The sequence below is a fragment of the Furipterus horrens genome, unplaced genomic scaffold (genome assembly GCF_987537825.1).
Source record: "Furipterus horrens unplaced genomic scaffold, mFurHor1.1.pri manual_scaffold_6, whole genome shotgun sequence".
Classification (NCBI taxonomy): domain Eukaryota; kingdom Metazoa; phylum Chordata; class Mammalia; order Chiroptera; family Furipteridae; genus Furipterus; species Furipterus horrens.
This window is the reverse complement of record NW_028327176.1, coordinates 102,969,860-102,991,342: the sequence shown is the minus strand read 5'-3', so window position 1 is coordinate 102,991,342 and position 21,483 is coordinate 102,969,860. Positions and strand designations below refer to the sequence as shown.

The 21,483-nt window shown below is 35.3% G+C and overlaps 1 long non-coding RNA gene across 1 annotated transcript in view; it reads left to right on the top strand.

Moving 5' to 3' along the window:
* LOC150007142 (uncharacterized) overlaps positions 1–21,149 on the top strand; it is a 50,473-nt gene extending 29,324 nt beyond the window's left edge. Inside the window, exons 3-4 of the long non-coding RNA XR_016511787.1 lie at positions 20,157–20,398; positions 20,913–21,149. This is a non-coding gene — a long non-coding RNA (uncharacterized LOC150007142). The remainder of the gene's footprint in view (positions 1–20,156; positions 20,399–20,912) is intronic.
* Positions 21,150–21,483: the final 334 nt, after the last annotated feature.

Below are 21,483 nucleotides of genomic sequence, written 5' to 3'. Positions count from 1 at the left end.
TCTCTCTCTCTCAGGCTCAGGCTCTGGTTCTGGCTCTGGCTCTGGCTCTGGTTCTGGTTCAAGTTCTCAGGCTCTTCTTCCTCAAGGATGCCTGGATGATCATGCTGCAGCTGCTTGCATTTCCCAGTGGTATTTTGTATGGGAAGGAACTCTGGGCACAGTCTAGAATCAGGCTGGCCTGGCAGAGGGTGGCAGGTTTATTCTTTGAGTGATCTAGAGGGAACAGGCTCTGAGGCAGAAGCCTGCCATTCTTCCAGAATTATGTAGCTTTTGTGTATTATGTTGTTTTCATTTGTAAACTAACCCTACAGAAACTGACAGGGGAATGATAGGGGAACCCAAGTGTTAGAGTTTAGCCTTAATTGATAGGTTTAAAAGATTAAAGCTGTGACTTTATGATTACATGATTGCTTTTGAATAAAGACTCCTTTACCACCAAACCTTTTCCTCTGGAATTTTTCCTAGGGGGCAGCAGGACTTCCATTTGCCGTACGATCACAGTAGGGTTTTTTTAAAACATATTTTATTGTATTTTCACCATTACCATTTAGCCCCCTTATATACTGCTACCCCCACAATCACCACACTGTTGTCCATGTCCACCAGTCCTTTTTCTTTTTTTCTTTTTTGCTCAATCCCTCTACCCCCTAACCCCCACCCCTTTAGCTGTCATCCTGCTCTCTGTGAGTCTCTTTTCTCTCTTTTGCTTGTTAGTTCAATTTGTTCATTAGATTCCACATATAAGTGAGATCATATGGTATTTGTCTTTCTTTGACTGTCTTATTTTATTTAGCATAATATTCTCTCCAGGTCCACCCATGCTGTTGCAAAGGGTAAATTTTTCTTTTCTTTCTTTTTTTTTTGTCAAGACGTATTCCATTGTGTAAATGTCCCATAGTTGTTTTATTCACTTACCTACTGATGGACACTTGGGCTGCTTTTGTATCTTGGTGATTGTAAAGAATACTGTAATAAACATAGGGGTGCTTATGTTCTTTCAAAATAGTGTTTTGAATTTCTTTGGATATATTCCCAGAAGTGGGATTGCTAGGTCAAAAGGCAGTTCCATTTTTAATTTTTTGAAGTATCTCCATACTGCTTTCCACAGTGGCTGCACCAATCTACATTCCCACCAACAGTGTACAGGGCTTTCCTTTCTTCACATTCTCTCCAGCACTTGTTATTTGTTGATTTATTGATGATCGCATTCTGACAGGTGTGAGGTAATAGCTCAATGTTGTTTTAATTTGTATTTTTCTGATGATTAGTGACATTGAGCATCTTTTTATATGTCTTTTGGCCATCTCTGTGTCCTCTTTGGAGAAATGTCTATTCATGTTTTTAAATTCTCTACATCAGGATTTCAAATGGAGAATGAGAATCCAAGCTAATTCCTATGTTTTAGAATTGTTCTCACTGTAATGACCATTAGCAGAAACATAGTATTGAAAATGGCAGAAATTGATCTGACCACCCTCTTAATGGTCTTCCTTGATGGTGATGAACTAAACCAAACTTAGTCCATCCCAAAATAAAATAGATAATTAAATCAATTATCCATACTTCTCAGCTACTAATAAGGTCATTTTTTTCCTTCATTATCTAAATACTTTAGATTAAAGTAAGTTTGTCTCATGGACTGCCACCCCCCAATTTGCCAGGTAATGTCTTCCATTCTGCATTGCTTAGTCATGCTAGTGTGGATGTAGCCAGATCTGAGGACCCCAACTTCAGATGAAACAAATATCACAAAGTAATTTTGTCTTACAGGGACTCACATCCAGGGTCAAATGTAAGGTGCTGGTAGGCACTTCATAAAGGATGGAAGAAGGAGGAGGTAGGGGTGGCAGCTTCATCAGCTTTGCAGAAAGGCACTGTCTGAGTCTGACCCCCATGCTTAAGAATCATCCCACTATATCATGATTCTCCACCAAGCTCCAATTTCAGCGCTTTGTCTTTGATTCAGCTGGTGCAGTGGGATGGATATTCATATCTTTATACACATGTCGCCTTCCCATTGCTAATTTTTTTCCTCATGGTGTTTGGTGTTAGGGTGAAGGGCGAAGGCCACATTTGAACATAAGTCAGATTTTTTTTTTTATTTTATGTGGGGGAAAGCCGGGGGCATTTGCAGAACTTAAAACAGAAATCAAACCTTTAAAGGTCGACTGTATGTGTCCTGCCACTCATATTTTCTTCTAGCTTCTAACTTTCCCTAGGCTTAAAATATATCTGGAGTCTCTTGTTCCTTTGTTCTTTGGAGAGTTCATTTCTTATTCTAACAAAACAAAACAAAACAAAACAAAAAAACCCACTCTTGTGTTTTAAAAGGGGCAACAAATAAATAAAATTTTGTTGATCATTATTTCAGAGGCTTTTTGCTTACAATTCTTGTTATTTCAGGGACTGTCACACTGTGCTCTAACTCCCTAGGTTTCTCAGTGGACAGAAGTTCCTATGCTTAGTGTTTTGCTGACTGTAAAATGAGGAATTGGGGTAGGAGAGGTGGCCACTTCATATTTAAATAAAGACAGATGAGAAAAATACAACTGTAAAAAATGCTAATTTAATATTTCCCAATATCTTTAATAAATCCAGCTATCAATTTGGCATACAACTTATTTCTAATCTTGTAACTCTTAGTGGTTATATCAGTATAGTCATTATAGACTGGAAGTGTATAGTTCATTAAAACAATGGGTTAAGTGCCAGCAATGCTGTTTAGGGATTTCTTCCAAATTCAGAATACATCATAAAATATCAGAGAAAATAAATCTTTGACTTGCTTCTTATTCTACAACATGCATGTAGACTTATTCTTAATCAAAACTATTTTAGATAATATGTAAATAATAGAGATGTCCCAGGCTACTATAAGGAAATAATAGTATAACAAGGTAACTACATTTTCTGCATTAAAAAGATGCATTTATTTTAGCAAATTTTGTTCTATTCAGCTTATAGGAAAAATATGTATTTCTCATCCCTGAACATATATCAGTTTTTCCTCCTCTCCCTAAAGGTTCTCATCTCTCTCTTCCTATTTATCCCCCATTCATAATCCTGCCCATTGAAGTCTCTCTTTTCTATTAATTCATACTTCATGGCTGTGTGCTGCAAAAAGAATTTGAGCCCAAACAGACAACACCCCTGTCATCTTTCAGTTTATAACCTAAAGAAATCTTCCTAGATTTTCTCTTGCTGCAACTGCTTGTGCCCCAATTAGAAATATTTACCTTCCTTTCTATATTTCTCTTAAATGCTTTGAACTCTAATCCTTTATCACAGTTATTTTTTCCACTTTATTAAAGTTTAGGTGTTGATCAATTGACTAGTTATCTTCTTCCACCCTGGGTTATGAACCAATTGAGATAAAACAATAAGAATGGGATATGAAATGCCATATTTATTTTGATAATGCTCAAATGGGCAGTAGGCCCTTTGAGGTTCCTAATATTGAACTCCAAAATTAGGCAGTTACTTACACAGTAGAAGGCACCGTAGGAAAGGCAAACAACACGAGAGTGAACTTCCAGCAAGGGAGAGAGCTGGGCCCCAACATAAAGGGGCAACAAAGGGGATGGCTATGCATGCCCAGTTTATCCTTTCAGGCTGGACATGAGTAAAATGTGAGGCCATATGTGGGCCTCCATCACACCTGGAGGGGGAAGAAGTATACCCATTCCAACATACTTTATTTCCCTACCAGCAGGTCCCTTTTGAATTTATTTTTTAATCCTGCAGAGTAGCTAGAACACAATAGGTATTTGTTAAATATTTATTAAATAAATCTATTAGGAGATAAACCCACTTCAGGGATTTACTCCAAAACAAAGAAGAAACAAACAAACATTTTTGGACTAAGTAAATTCCAGGGCTTACTACCTTGTAGAAAGTATATTCAATCTTGCACATATTTTTATGATATTTACAATGTCAAGATAAAACCTTCGAGCATTAGTTTCAACATTATCCAATCTCCTTTACTTATTGAGGTAAAAACGTAAGTGTGACTATCTTTGACAAATTCTCAATGAATGCAGCAATAAAAATTTCAAAGCACTTATGTAGTGAAGGTCTGAGAAGAACTTACTGTGACCCAAAGCACTTTTTAGAAATCTTGAAACTTTTTATGACATCATGAACTGAAATCTAGGATGTGGTAGGAGGGATGAACTGTATGTAGATAAATTCAAGAAACTTTGGCAACTTAGTGTAAGGAAGTCTGATGCTGTTTCAGCCATACGTTTTAAATATTCTTATTTAACCTATATTCTCATCCACAAGCATGTGATGATAATAGATAATCTTTGCTGATAATAGAACATCTGCTGACTTGGTCAGGGAAGCAGCCCTTCATTTAATCAGCAACATGGTCTGATTTTCCTAACAGCAAAGTTTGCCTTAGGGTTTACCATTAATTAATTGTATCTAAATATTAACTGACATTCATTCTAGGGTGTGAGCAAAACTTCCCTTCAGAGCATGTCCTCTGTGGAAAATTTAACATTTTCATTCTGAAAGTCAAAGGATGAAACGTTTTTGGAAATATAGCTATTGACCGCAAGGGAGGGGGCAAATATCTCCTACCAATTGAAAAAGAAAGAGAAAAAGACTAAGAAATGGCTCCAGGGAAGGGGATGGTTAGAGAATTGATTCATGCCAGGTTTCAAAGAAATTGAATCAAAAGAAGGAAGGAGGAACTGCAGGTTTGCTGAGGACTCTTCTTCTATTAATGCTGTAGAGCGTGAGTAGCCAGGGAGCTGAGATGGACAGGAAGACCTCTTATGAGAACATAACTTTGGAAATGCTTTTCTTCCATAGCGGAGAGGTTTGTTTGCAAAATAACTAAAAGCTGAGTCTTGGGCCATAGAGAAGAAATATATCAAGTTTGTTTTCCTTCTATTTCTAGAGAACTGACTTTGGTTGTGAGATCAAATAACAAAGTAATGGAAACCATTTACTTTATGGTCAATAATAAAATAATAGGTTATATCTGATATTACAATTTCTAATTCTTCATGAGGAGTGATTTTGTCCTGAGAAAATTATTCAAGCAGAATCTTTTCTCCTTTTGGTCAACTCTGAAAACTGAGACCATCTGTGTAAACATACTCTGACTGTTTGCACTTAAAAATTCTTACCAGGAAGATTAGACTGCAAGCCAATACATAATTTCACTCTTTGCTTCAGGATATTCTTGTACACCAATTTATCCAGGCAAACATTGTGCTTATCTGGGAAAATAAGTATCTGAGAAAGAGGACAATAAATTTCTTACCTGGACTAAGAGCTTATTCATCAGGACAAAAGTCAGCTTATCAAAATTTGCCTCAAGACCTTTGCCCTGTTGTGACCGTCAATAGAAAACTAATATGACACAAATTTTGTGCAGTTCTAACTAGTGGCCTCTTGAAAGGCTACTTAAATCACTTGAGCCCCGACCCCCAAATCTTACAAAAACCCCTCGATTTCTTTCCTCTTTTAAGATGCTATTAGGATTTGACTAAGCTAGTGTTTTTCCATGCTACAATAAATTTTATGAACTCAGCTTTCTTTGACCAGCCAGATTTGGTGGTGTTCTGGTGGGAATGGAAGGCTCAAGTAAGTGAGGGTCTCATACACAGGAAGAAGCACCCCGTAGATACTGAACACTCTCAGAATGTAGTTCAGATTTTATATGTTAATGCAGAAGAAACTAGACACCAGAGTTGTCAATGATATTGGGGAGAAGGGTGACCAGAGTGAGGAGACAAAGGTGCTGTATAGCAGGTCCTCAAATAATTCTGTTTCATCCAAAATAATTTTATTGTAACATTGATGAGAAAAAATATCTGTTCCCAGCTAGGGCCATTCTCTGTGTGGATTTTCTCTGGGTGTTATTCCCATGTCTCAAAGATGTGCATGTTAGATGAACTGGTGTGTCTAAATTGTCCCAGTGTGAGTGTGAGTGCACCCTGTAGGGAAGGGTAGGTCTGTCCAGGGTGATTCCTCCCTGACACCCTGAGCTGACAGCCTGTGCTCTGGCCACCAGCAACTCAGAATGGAGTAAGCAAGTTGAAAATGAATGATCTAAGTTGCTTTTATTCTTGTTTCTTAAATGTATGTGTAGCTCACATTTATTTAAATGTTTAATATTAGAAGGGTTCTGGGTCTTTATTTAGAAGTCTGGTAATGTTTTTGAGACAGAAACATGCCATAGCAAACTTAACTCTTGTTTATATTAATTAGCCCATAATAAAATTGGTTTTGTTACATGTTGTTTCACTTAACGGACATCAAGTGAGGCCTTAGTGTGGTAGAATAAATAATAGGAGCCTCGGGAGGATAGATTTTGAAACATAAGATGAAAAATAATGGTCTGGGTGCAAGACTAAAAACCAATAACAGACCTCTTCTCTTGACTTTTAGGTCCATGCTTTGTGGAAAAAAGAAGCTCCTGCTCAGATTTTCAAGGAGGCACCCGGGTTTTTGTTAGGGTCCAAAAGTAGACAACATTTACTTCTCTTATTCTATGAGGGATCCATGTCTAGAAGAAGAAAGGTTTCAGAGACCTAAGAACAATCAAATATTGAGTCCTTGTGAAAAAACAGAGAACAGGATTTGGCAATCATAACTCAGTGACTGGACCTTTTTAGAACTTGGAATTCTTTTATTTCTAAAAATATAATATAGACTTTCATTCTCTGACTCCACTTCATACATTTCCAGCTGCCTTAATTATTTAATCTTATCAGACCTGGTATTTTATGTGGTTGATATCTCAACTTGTTTGTTCAGTCATCTTTCTGCAGTACTTATTTATTTAAAGGCATAGGATCCATTGTTTCTAATCGTCTCACCAAATTTCTCAACTTCTTTTTCCTTTTAGCACTCTAGAAGTTCAATTCCAGATGGGTCCCACTGACTACCCCTCCAGCTTCTATATCCGAAGTGCTAATTTTTCTGACTACTGGTGTCCAACACCAATTCGGCTCTTGATACAACCTGAGAAGTTTTCTGTATATTCTTGTGAGGACCATCTTACTAATTCTCCATAGTTATATTTTGAAATCTTCTATGTTCTCCAGAAAGGATCTATCTGAATACCTCTCACTCAGTGTTACTAAACAAACAAAACTACCACCACTGAAAACAACAAAAAACAAAGAAACCTGGAAACAGCCAGGTGAAGAAGTTTCTTAACTTCTTCTACATCCAGCATTTATTTATTTATATTGAGTTATATTTGAAATATAACACTGTGTAAGCTTAAGGTGTACGAGCTATTGATTTGTTATATTATACTATAATATGATTGCCATTGTTGAATTAGCTAACACCTCCATCACATCACATAATTGTAATTTCTTCTGGTGATGGGAGCAACTAATATCTTTGTCGGCAGCCGTCCGTCTCGAGAGACGATGGTGTAGCTTCTTAAGAGTCTATCTGCACCGCCGAGAATGGCTGTGCAGTCCGACTCGGGAGTGACACGGCATCTGTCTCCTCCCGTGTTGAATCGACATCTTGCGATGACGCTGGAGTGTCCTCTCCAGTGAAGCTGAAGCTACAGAGCCTGGGCAGGGTAATATGGAGGGTCTGCTGTTGCCCATGCAGCAGACCCCCCCTCTCTTCGCAGCTGAAGGATCCAAGGGAAAGACGGAGTCAATACAGCTTGGCTTCAGGTGCGCCGCAGGAGTTGCCGGTGTTGACTACAACGTCAAACCGCCTTAGGGACTCCGGCTCCGGATTTTCTGTCGGGGTTTACTCCCTTAGCCTTTCCCCTGAAGAGGTATGCCGCAAGGCAGCGGAGGTTTTTTGGAGTCAGAGTTTTCCTTCTCTGAACTAATATCTACTCTGATACATATAATACAGTTTTATTGTCTACAGTCATTGTACTGTGTATTAGGTCTCCAGGACTTGTGTGTCTACTAGTTGCAAGTATGTACCCTTATATAACATCTCTCCCATCTCAGTCCCTGGTAATGTTATATATATAATTTTCCTTATATCCTGAAATAATGGAAAAGGCACATTGTCCTGAGACTGACGTCCCTCTCTCACCACTTTTCTAGCTCAAATCCATTCCCACATTTTCAGGCATTTGGTCAATTTGTAACTTCATCCCTGTACCTTTGTTTTTTATTGTATCTTTGGAATCAGTTTTGAAATATGCTCAATTGTTTTCTCTTAAAAAGAAAAAATATTGTTTTTTAATCTATACTCTACCTTTTATTCACTCTTCCTCTCTTCTGTTCATCATGATGTTCTTGAACTGAACCGGTGAGCTTCAGTTTCCAGTCTTCTGCTCACTCCTCAACCCTGCCACCCAGCTCTTCCCACTGAAATCCTACTGAAATGGGACTGACCATCAATGAGCTTTCCATGACTAAAACCATTAGGCATTTTTCATCTTTATTTCATTTATCTGCAGTGTTTTATCTTATTGCACAAAGAAAGCCCCAGAGAAGAGTGAAGAGAAATACTCTAGGTAAGGAATTATGCCATAAATAAGGGGAGGGGATGTCATAGAGTTTAAGGAGACAGTTAAAAAAAATTTTTTTTTTTTTTTTTTTTTTGGCCAGGACACACTTTCTACAAAATAATGGAAGGAAAAAAAAATTTTTTTTAAAAAAGTATGTTGGTGTTAGAATGTTGTAAGAGACTCTGAATGCCATGTTTAAGGAATTCAGATAGTATTCCACAGTGAGCAGGGAATACTGATATTTGAAGAGTATAATAATATGTGGTAAGAGATGGTAGTTATACATATGCCACTGTGTTTCAAACTAGGTGACTCAGGCCTATATATACTTATAGCATCAGTAACAATTAAAGTCATGGGCAGTTTAGCTAAGGGAAGGACAATTTTGTTTTGAGCTTGAGGTTGGCTGGAAATTCCAGTGGAAATCAGGAAGCCATTTAAAGATTCAGGAGAGAAGACAGCATAGATATGCAGATTAGAGATTTATTTCTGGAGACGTGAATGTTAAACTTCTCATCATGACCCCAGTTGGGAAAAGCAAGTATCCTCAGGATAGCCCCTTTCTTCTTTTCAATATGCGTGTTTTTTGTTTGTTATTTGTTTGTTTTTTAGCACACAGAGAATCCCTTGCAGTACCTTGTATAAAGTTTCATTGTATCTTACATTTAAAACTGTTGTCATTCATAGACGATACTGTTTTGTTACACTGATAGGTCCTTTTGTGACTGGTGGGTAAGGCACATTTTTCCTTTTGACAGTTGGCTCCCACTTTTCCCCCCCTGTATATGCTGAATTTCTTTCTTGCTTTTGCAAATATATTCAACATCACAGTTCTTCCATATGACAGGCAGAGAAGGCCCTGGCAGATTCCAACCTCAAGGAGAAATTATGTCTGTTTCTATAGTACTATCAAGAGATTCATGTATATATGTCAGGAGATACCTTTGCATTCATAGTGCATTTCCACTAAGTGAACATATGATGTGATATTCTTTCTTGTCACTTTACTCTATTGGATCCTTGTATTTGAAATTGTTAAAGAGCTGACTAAAAATCATTTCTGTATACTTTTTATATGATTCCATAGGTATATTTAAAAATAAAATGTAAGAACTAATGTTTGGATTTGAGCTTCTGAAATTTGGGATATGTAAATAGACAATGGTATAGTTCAAAGTATTAGTGACCAAATATCAAGTTTCTGATGAAATAGATATTCAAGTAGATAACAAACTTCTAGAATGTTTGAAATAGTATATAATTAAAGTCTGTAATAGTTTCTGATATATTTTTGTTGCCTTTTACTCAGAGATACTGGTCCTCCTTTGTATTATATGATGTCTTCAGTTAAAATTCATCATGATTACTCTACAGGATGCCCAATTTGCCACTGTTGTTTCTGTCTAGAAATGATGTATTAGTCAAAAAGTCTTTCAATGCTTGTTCTGAGAAACTTGGTAAAATTTGACCAATGTAATGTGTGTGTATACATACACACTGTTACATATACAGATATAAAATATACATAATATTAAATAATATTCAATTTAGTATTCTTAAGATGTCAGTTATGGATAGGTCAGCATCTCCCCCTTCACCATAGTCAGTGCTTTGTACATAATGGTTACACAATAATTGCTTTTTGTATTGAGAAGTTCTGTTCCAATGGAGCTCAGTTGTCCCTATTTACTCCCTCATCTCTATTATCTCTTGATAACATTGCTGTGTATATGTGTCTGCAAAATACCATACCTAGACTTTGGATAATAAATATTACCACTGTATAATTGTTATGATATTATTTTAACATTTTGGGGAAAAGGGCAACTAAATGATGACAACCTTCTTTACACCCAGACAAATCCTAACAATGTAGTTTATTTGAAGTTCAAGAAGTTTTCCCTTTGGAATGGGGAGAAGATGATCTTCACAATCATTTTGGAATAGCCATATATATGTCTAGTAAAGTACAGTTTGGTTTTTGAGTAGACAAAAGTGCTCTAGTAATGTGATTATAAGTCCTTACTATTATAATATCTCAGATAGAATGTGGTGGGTTTTTTATTTTGTTTTGTTTTGTTTGTTTGTTTGTTTGTTTTTGAGCACTGTATGTGGGCATTCAGGGAAGGGTCCATTTTTCTCTGAGAGGAAATCTGTTGGAGTAAGAATAAGTATTAGATGAGAAGTCTAGAGAAGTGGTTCTTCAAGTCTGGTCCCCAAAGCAGCAACATCAACATCACCAGGGAGCTTGTCAAAATATAAATTCTCTGGTCCCATCCCAGACTTACGGAATGAGAAAGTATGGGGGTAGAGCCAGCAATCTGTGTTTTTTAAAAAAAAATTAATTGATTGATTGTTTGATTGACTTTTTTAGGGAAAAGAGAGGGAGAGGAAGAGGGAAAGAGAGAGACAGAGAGATGAGAGAGAGAGAGAAAGAAAGAGAGAGAGAGAGAGAGAGAGAGAGAGAGAGAGAGAGAGAGATTTTGTTTCACTTATTTATGCATCCCTTGGTTGATTCTTTGGTTGACTCTTGTATGTGTCCTGATTGGGAATTGAACCTGCAACCCTGGTGTATCAGGATGACACTCTAACCAGCTGAACAAACTGGCCAAGGAGCAATCTGTGTTTTAATAAGTCTCCAGGTGATTCTGATGCACAGAGAGTTTTGAGAACTGCCGGTCTAAAGAGTGGTTGATATCTTAAAGAGGTTATACAACTTTGAGAATGTTTTACTTAGAGGACTTGGTTCCTAATTTCATCTCTGCACTAATCAAATGTACAACTCAGGTTTTCAACTTTCCCCTCTATAAAATGAGGGGTTCATAAAAGGTAATAGTTAGTATACCCTACCAACTCTAAAGTCCTAAACTCTGACAGTATGGCTGCTCCCCCAATCCAAATGTTGAGGAACTTTTCTCCGGTTAGTCTTATGGGTGCTGCGTAGTAAACAATTTCTGTTTTTTCTGCAGTCACCTGACTTGGTATTCAACGTATGTAAGATTAACCAAAATGAAACAAAGTAACTTTATAACTTGATGCTTAATTTATTCTTACACATCAGTGGCCTTTTAGAGTAGGAAGCTTACTGTATCTCTTGGTCCCATATTAGCACACCTTTGTATGTGGCTATGGGACCAATTCTGGGCTTCACCATGCCAGTCCAAGACATTCTGGCAGGGAGGCTGACTAGGTACAAATGTTTCTCATGAGATACACCTCTAATTTTTTTTCTATATATTATCAGAGAAAAGAGTGTGGAAATGTATAGAATAAGACAGGTACTTGGTATTTTGTAGATGTAAATGCCTAAAATGAGTTCTAATGGCTAAATTTAAACTTTTGCATCAGCTCTAAAACAAATGCAGTTATTCTTCTAGTCACTTAGCTTCAAAAACTTGGAATCTTCAAATAATTTTGTAACCCATAACTCTACTATAACAATCACTTCTTAATAGTGTCTGACTACATTCTCCTCAAACCTCAACAAGAGACATAACGTTGACTCAAAAAAAAATTCCTATAGGGCATTTTTTTACCAAGCAAAATTTAGGACTTAATAAATAAACATCATTACATTTCATTGAAGAGACAAAGAAATAGTTTATTCTGCCTCAGACTCTGTTTATGCAAGATGTATCTAATTCCAGAGGTCATTTTAGTGGAGATTTTAATTGATGTTCCCTGTATTGTGGTAATAGCATATAGGAATATGTGTCTTCTATGACTCAGGCTGTTTGTCAGTCTTATACATTGTCCAAACAAAATCTTATTTTCAGGGAAAAATATGTGAGACCAAAAATAAAATAGGATTGTAGAATTGTATACCAGTTTGTGTAACTGATCTAACCTCCTTTTAGTCACTTGGGTCTGGAATGGCTGCTTTAACAAATTCCTTACTCCATCACCTTGTTAAAAATATAGACAGTTGTACAACTTTGCCTAAGCTCATGCATTATTGAGCTGATAAATCATAGTGGCTTTGAAAGAGCCAATATGCTCCAGCTGCCTCTCATGCAAATTAACTGCATGTGCTAAAATTCCTCATGGAAATTTCAATGGCTAAAAAATATTAAACCCAATGTTATTTTTGCCTTTCCTCTACAATATTTTCTCAGTTGGTAGACATTTTGAAAGGTTCTTAATTTTGATCATTTCTGGATTTTGTTTTATTTTAAAAGAAAACCCTACACACACACACACACACACACACACACACACACACACACACACACAATCAATCAATCAATTCTCTGTAATTATGTTCTGTGAAGTCACCATAAACATGGAATTAGGAAATACTGAACCATTGCTCCTAGGGGAAATATGTGGTTAGTTTCCTCTGGTCACATTTTTGTTAACTGATAAGTATGTTATATGTGTTTTTGTTTAGACAGTTTATTTAAATATATATTATTGGTTTATTAACATCAAATATGGTCAAAAGAACTGTAACTCATGTCTGAATGAAGCTGATCTAATATACTTATTTTCTTCATGAGGCACACACATCACAGCTTCTTTTGCTTAGGAACACTAGACAACTATTCACTATTATGGTTGAGGACAATTTTAAATAGTAAAATCTCTAACAAATAGCACAAATGTGCAAAACACATGGCATTAAATACATAATAAACAGTACACTAGTTTATAGTATGAGAGCTAAAACAGAAAGGTACATTGGGAATGTGTGAGTTGGAAGATTCAAAATTTTTACCAGTGTGTTCTTGTTCATAAATGACCTTAAAATGGCTGCAAGTATTAATTGATTTGGGGGTTACAAATTTATTTTAGCAAGTAGGCAAATTTCTAAATATGTGATCTGTAAAAAAATGAGGATCAACTGTGTGATAATTAGATGAAAATGGAATGTGTTAAAAATTTAGAGCCCTAAACCTAAAACAATACAAGAAATCTACAAGGACACACTTAAAAATTTCAAAGTACCCCATTCCGAGAATTCATTCTCAATGAAGTTTATCTACATTTATTTATTTTCTCCTATATTTGGCTTTTAATAAACAAACAATATTACATTTTATTAAACAATGTAATGACATTATATTTTATTAAATTTCAATTTGTTTTAGATTTTTGGAATTTGTTATATGACAAAAGTATCATTTGGTCAGGCACTTGTAATTGAATTGTTAATTTATACTCTCTTCAGATTTTTGGATATGCCAAAGCATCTAGTACATGACTCTATAAGCAGAACATTCTCAAAAGAAAACTTGTGTGCAGAGCTATTGATGGAACATTTTCTTTCTCAATCTAACACCCAGGAAGACAAACAATCCAACTAAAAAATGGGCAAAGAACCTGAATAGACACTTCTGCAAGGAAGACATACAGTTGACCCATAAAATATAAAAAAATGCTCAACACCACTAGCTATCAGAAAGATGCAAATTGAAACCACAATGAGATATTACCTCGCACCTGTTAGAATGGCCATCATTAACAAATCAACAAACAACAAGTGCTAGCAAGGTTGCAGAGAAAAGGGAACCCTAGTGCACTGTTGGTGGGAATGCAGACTGGTGCAGCCACTGTGGAAAGCAGTATGGAATTTTCTCAAAAAATTAAAAATGGAACTGCCTTTTGATCCAGTGATTCCACTGTTAGGAATATACCCGAAGAATCCCGAGTCACCAATTCAAAAGAATTTATTCACTCTTATGTTCATAGCAGCACTATTTACAATAGCCAAGTGTTGGAAACAACCTAAGTGCCCACTGGTAGATGAATGGATTAAAGAACTGTGGCACATTTACACAATGAAATACTGTGGAATATAAAAAAAGAAGAAAGAATCCCTATACTTTGCAACAGCATGGATGGAACTGGAGACTCTTATGCTAAGTGAAATAAACCCATCAGTGAAAGACAAGTACTGTATTATCTAACTTACAAGAAGGATCTAATGAACAAAATAAACTAATGAGCAAAACAGAACCAGAGTCATGGAAACAGGGAACAGACTGACAGAAGCCAGAGGAAAGCAAGGAGGGGGGAAATGGTTAAAGAAGGGGCTGGGATTAGGCAAAAAACATGTATGAATGACCCATGGACATGGACAATGGTATGAAATGGACTGAGGGAGCAGGGGCTGGGCTGGATGGAGGAGGACAAAGGGGGAAAAACTGGGACAACTGTAATAGAATAAACAAGAATTTTAAAAAAGAAAGAAAGAAAGAAAGAAAGAAAGAAAGAAAGAAAGAAAGAAAGAAAGAAAGAAAGAAAGAAAGAAAGAAAGAAAAAGCAACCCGGAAGTGCCAGCCAAGTGGCCCAGAATGCTTGTAAATTTTTCCACCACACACGCGCAAACACGCACACACACACACACAAACACACACAAAATCATAATTATATGATGTAATAAAGATGTTAGCTAGCACTATGATGGTACTCATATTGCAATATATTAATGTATTAAATCAACACTTTAAACCTTAAGCTTACACAATATTTTATGTCAATTATATCTTAATAAAAAAAAAGTAACTTTCTATAGTCCTAAACTCCCACACATTGAACAAACTTTGGTGTGGTCTTGTTAGACAATGGAACTCCCAGTAATTTTTTAAACTTTATCCTAAACAAGTTTTTAGTCATTTTGAAAAAAATATATATGATTTTGAATTGCAGGAGCAGATTTATTAGAAAACTGAGAATAATAAATCAATTATTCAGTTGCATTGCACTGACCATTTAAAAAAATCATGATAAAATGATTTACATTGCCATAGAGTAAATTGCTCTGATAAAAAATAGCTTTATAGATAACTGGATGCAAATAAAATATATTATTTAGAAACCTAAACCCAAAATAACAAAACAAATCTACAGGAATGTTCTTAAAAGTTCCCACATAACCCAATTCTGAGAATTCCCGTTTAATAAAATTGAATTTATTTTTAAGTATCATTTCTTATCATGTTTCCTGACCATATTTTGTTTCTATTTTTCTATATACATCACCTGTTATTTTGATTATCAACACTGGTTACTTTTCTTGGTTCTTTGTTTCTTAGTTCTTGATATGATTAATTAGTTATACCTGGTTAGATAATCCCAACATTCCAATGACATTGAATAATCTCACTGAGATATAGTTTATGAGTTGTCCATGATTTTTACATAAATTTAATTTCTACATTTTATAAATAGATTTACTTTTTTCCCCTCTTTAACCTACTAACCTATTAACCAGTGCAATGTCCCTGTTAAAACAAAGTCACTTCTTGTATACTTAGAACTTCACTATTTTGACTCTAAATGCAGCCTTTAAAAGAATAAAAACTGTAATTAGAATTTCTGTTATTCATAAGTAGGGTGCCTTTAGGTGATTATTACTTATGATAATAGTTCTTAATCAAAAGTGTTATCTCTTATTTTAAAGTTCTCCAGATTCACTATAGAAGATAAAAACCTTTGTCCTCTATATGATATTACTCTAAATTATTGTCATGAAAGTATACAAACATGCTACTTTTAATGCTATTTTCATATGTTTAAATAAGAATACAAATAAATCTAACTATAAATGAATTATTTAGGTACTGTATATCATAATATTCATTACCTAATTTTTTCCCTACTTGAAAATTTCCAAGTAGATGAAATGTTCAGATATACTAAGAAATTACCAGTATTTCATATCAGAATATATTTCAAGATTTGTTAAAACTAGCTCTGTTGTTATAGAAGACTGATTTTGTTGTTTTCTTCAGAATAAGCTGTATTTTGATACAGATATACATTTTTTATTGGCAAATGCAGTACATAGATTGTAACCTATTTAAGATTGTTCTCTTTAAATTTGAGAAGAGCATTTTCTGAGTTCCATAGACCAAGCTATTAACAATGCATTACTTGTGGTATCATGTTTTTTAATAACTCAATAGGAGGGACAGTGTAGATGAAACAAGGATGGATGTAATTCACTATTTATACTGTCTTAGTACTATAACAAACCAACAGGATAAAAATATTTGCACAAAGAATGTACTTTTTTTTCAGATTAAAAAATATATATTTGTTTTTGTTATATTTTAAGTAGGGCAAATCTTTTCTATGTTTATGTGATAAACTTTCCCTGTGTTCACCTAGATTCACATGTCAAAGTAATCATGTTTATGACTTAAACAAGTTCCTCAAGTACAAAAGAACCGCAAAGAATTTATAAGAATTATGTTACAACTAGGACATTTTACTTAATCCAGTTATTTCTCAAAAGAAGACGCATGGGTAAATTTTAGCTAGAAATTAGAAAGAATGTGTGCATCCACAAACAAAAGTATCTGCCTATTCCCTTTCCGGTTTTTGTTTATACTAAACCAAATCTTTTGTATTCACAGGGAGAAATATCATAAGGAAATTTCAATGGTGGTACATCTATTCCTTATGAGTATTCACAGTACTGTAGAGCTGGGAAAGAACCAAGCCAGAAAGTGATTCTCCTGGGGTTGCTGACTCTACCAAGAGCATATTAACATTCCAGAAAAAAAAAAAAAAAGAAAGAAAAAAAAGCTGCTCTGTGCCTCACGGTGTTATTTATACTTGGCTCTGAGGCTACACCCAGTGAGAGACAGAGAAAGAAGCAGAACAAGAGAGAGGAATAATGATGCAGTTTCATAAAGGTGTTCATTTAGTTTCAGCAAAATGACGCAGTTTTGTTTTTTAACCCTTTTTTAAAAATTTTAGTTCTGACTATATACCACTTAAGTTAATGATAAAACTCTGGATACATTCAATTTTTCCCATGATTGACAATATTCATTTTAAAGATTCAAATTCAGGAAGATACAAAGAAACTTGCCCCCGGTCCTGTGAAATAAGATCATTTATCAGCTCTCCTTTATTTGCAAAAGCAGGTTCAGTTGCCCTTTATATTATTGTTAGAGCTCAAGACAATGTTTCTTTACTTATGAGCAGATGTTTGAAATCCTCCAGGAGGTTTCTATAAGACTATGGAAATGAACTTGGCATGGGTACTGGGCTCCCAGGTGGAGCAGTGCACATGAGCTTCCTTAGAAGTGTTAGATCAAGGCTAGTCAGGGAGAGCAACAGAGCCTAGCCACCAAAAGCCGAGCGCTTTGGTGAGTGACAGGTACAGGCTCCTTCTGAAGCATGAAAAGGAATGCTAAATGATCTCCCTGACAGAATAAATCTTCTGTTTGTTTGGTCTGGACCAGATGTGCTACAGGCTGATGTGGAAATGTCTGCTCATGCCAATTTCACTTTAAATCACAATTTGGCAGGCCAGTTAGTTTTGAAAGTTGCAGCCCATTTAGCACTTTAAACAGAAATGTTTTCTAATGGTCTTTTCAGTTAATTTGCAAATCCACACCAGGGCCTAAACAGGGCTGTAAGAAGCTTTTCTCTAGAGATGTGTGTGGGTCACTTGATCAAAGAATTCTGTCTTGAGATGGAATTGGAAATATGGCTTTATTTCCTGTGCTCAACTGAGTGATCTCTATGTATAGATGGAGTGTCTATCTGTGTGTCTAGCACTGTGCTGAGTATAGTACCACAGATGTATTTCTTATTGCTATTTTACATGCAAGTTGATTTAATATTTTAAAAACAAGAGTAAAATGCTGATTACTGAGTTTCAAGTTCTGAACAGTTCTCAAAATCTTGAGTTAGGAAAGATCTAAAAATACTCTTTTTAATATCTGTTAGATACTTAAAATCTATGGTTACTGTCTCAGATTCATCAGAGATATGGCCTCTAAAAAAATCTATGGGGAATTTTAGGAATATAAAAGATTCTCTTTTGAGAAGAGAAATTCTTTCTTAATTACTTGAAAATACAATTGTCTTATCATCATTTTTCTTCATAGAAGTGATCTTCATAGCTCTGATAAATGAATAGAAATTTTCATTAGTACTCTTATTTCTATTCCATGAGGATAGGAATCTTGGTCTTTTTATTAACTTCTGTATTCCAAGTGCCTAGAAAAACCCTAGTCCATTGTAGCTGTTCAGTAAAACTTTGTTGAATAAGTTAATTCAGATATTTGAATGTACTTTTATCATTCAATTGGTGATTAGAGGAAGGGTATGCTATGAAAAGTCAAGAAATAATATTCATTTCTGAGGATTTAGATGCAAAACCTAAACTCTTACCTGTAGTTCTTCTTTTTCTCCTCCTCCTCCTCCTTCTTCTTCTTTTTCTTCCTCTTCTCTTGATGGCTGCATTTATTTATTTATTGCTTTTTTAAATTGTTATTCTTTTACAGTTGTCCCAATTTCCCCCCATTCTGGATCAAAATACCTCCAAAGATTTCCCATCAAAAATGGGACTTGAATGTGACATTTGTCAGTGGGCCTGGGACAATGAATCTATTGTTCCACTGTAAAATTTTAATTTGAATTCACTTTGTTTTATGAAGAACTATATTAAAAAGTTATAATTTGTTTTTATCAAGCTCCACCACCTCTATGGGGGGAACTCATCAAATACTAATGATTAAAGTAAATTAAATACTTTGTTATAAAGACACTATCTAGATATAAAGACATCTTCACCTTTCAGAAGAACATACTGGAGAGGACTTTTATTTTTGGGTTTGGTTTTAATATTCATTCAGTTTAAATATCTTCCTAAGCAAGACCAAAAACCCAGAGGTCACATAAGAAAATAATTTGTATTTAAATACAGAAACAATGAACTCTGCCTGGTTAAAAAAAGAAAAACAACAAAACATAAACCCAGTCAAAATAAAAATTGTAAAGCAGAAAAACTACAACATAGCTGAGAGCAAAGAACCAGTTTCTTTAATATATAAAAACTCCCCAAATCAATAAAAAGATAGGTATATATAAAGCTAAAGGTACTCTAGCTAACTTAACGAGAGAAAGGTTAATTAAAGTTCTGTCAAAATTTTATATTTTTACCTGACATACTGGCAAACACCAAAATAAGTATAAATTGCTGTATCCTGTCTCAAGGACACATTTGAAATAGCTCCTAAAATCAAAATTAAAATCACATGACTTTTGACCTAACAATTTCATATCTAGGAATTTATCTAATGGACATGTCTGCACCTCTGCGTAAAAGTACACGTTCAGGGATAATTTCATGTAATACTTTTGTAGCAGCCAAACACTGAAAATAATCTAATTGTCCATCATTTGGAAAATAGTAGTTAAATATATTATGGAATGCCCATATTATGGGGTGCTATGAAGTCATCAAAAAATGAAGCTCTTGCATATAAAAAATGAGTTCATTTTAAAACAAAATGAATCAACAAACATTTAAAATTAAAAGCTGTTTCCTATTCTCTATTAAATGTGTGAAATAAAAATATACTCGTAAATAAACTAATAGTATTCATAAATATTTAAGAATCTGTGTGTGTGACGTTAATATATATAATGATGAAGTTAGTGACTGCTAATTACACTTAACTGTCTCATAAAGCAATCTGTAAATTATCCTTAACTTTTAATCATGTTTACAGACATTGGTATTTATCTAGAGGTTTTCACTGATATTGGGTTGCATTTTAGACCACAAGGAGAAAATGTAGACAAGTTTTTCCCATGTGTGGAGCTTTTGGAACCATTAAAGTTCTATTTTGTAAAATTACTGTTCCATTGCTATAAATGTTGCCCTGGGAACTTGAAGAAGTCTGTTATCTCCCTAAAAAAAGAATATTCCATTTTTTAGTCACTGCAGGAATGAACCTCATAAACCGAAAGAGCTTAATGGACTCACACTGAGGTTAAATGGCGGTATCTGCTTCCTCAGTGCCTGATTTCTGCCGCACGGGATGCGCAGCTCTCCTGTGACTCTGCACAATGCAGTCCGCTAACCGCTTGGCTGCGAAGATTACTGGCTGAAAAAGAGGACATGTGGAAAATCCGAGGCACCACTGAACCCTTCACGTTCGCGTTGCTAATGTTAAGCGGGTAAACTGTTTTCAATCACATCACTATAAATATTGGAGATGAACTGGAGATGGAAGAAAATATAATCCTCAAGGCTTTTTCCCTCAATTTTTCTATGCAATGAATAACCTAGAGTTGTCTACCAGTGCTGAGCAAATGTGTATGTTGCTGGCTGTAATTCATCTCTAAGATCGGTCGCTGTGATTAGTTAACACTGTGACTGAGTCTTCCAACAGTCATGTTAGAGATATTAGTATTAAGTGCATATGGATTTGGCAACATGGTGGATCAGGTGTCAAGCTTTTCCATGTGGGAAGGAAAGAAGTCAGAAGGAATGAATGAGACAGCCTGAAGTTTTAACCATGGAAATTAACTAAGCATTTTGTGGTGGATAAGTTGACAGAGGTGATTTAGAAATGATGGTGAGCTGTGTATATATATATATATCTAAAATATCTGTGTTTAGTTTAGCCTTCAGCATAGATAGGCTGCGGACTTTTATTCAATTACTCATCTTTGTGGTTTCTCATCCTAGGTTTAAGGATCCTTAGAAGATGTGTGGATGGACTTCAGGATTTCTGTGAACTCTCTGGAATTAAACTGCAGGTTTTTCTTGTAAGTTCATTTGTCCCCTTCAGAGAGCCCATAGCATTCACTAGATTCTCAAGAAGACAAATGTAACAGGTGTATACAGTATTCCCTTACTTATCTCAGATATTATGTTCTAGACCTCCTCGAGAAGTAGGAACCTTCCATTTATTCTACACTCTTAAACCTATGTAACTTTAACAACATACATATACAGTACCGCAAAATCCTGCGACATAGCGAAATATCTGTTATAAATAATTAAATATAATATTTTTTTAAAATCCCACTATATAGTGAGGCCATGATAAGTGAACCGTGATAGAGAGAGGGACTACTGTATAGGTATAATTTGTTTACCCTCACACAAATATTCAAGTTACTATATACCCTGGCAAACTCTTTGAAAGAGCTTAAAAAGTCTCTAGAGTGCATAGTTATCAGTGGGGTGGCATTGGGGGAGGGGAAAAACAGGCCCAGAAGCTTTTAGGAAGCCTCCAAAGCTATGCTTACATAAC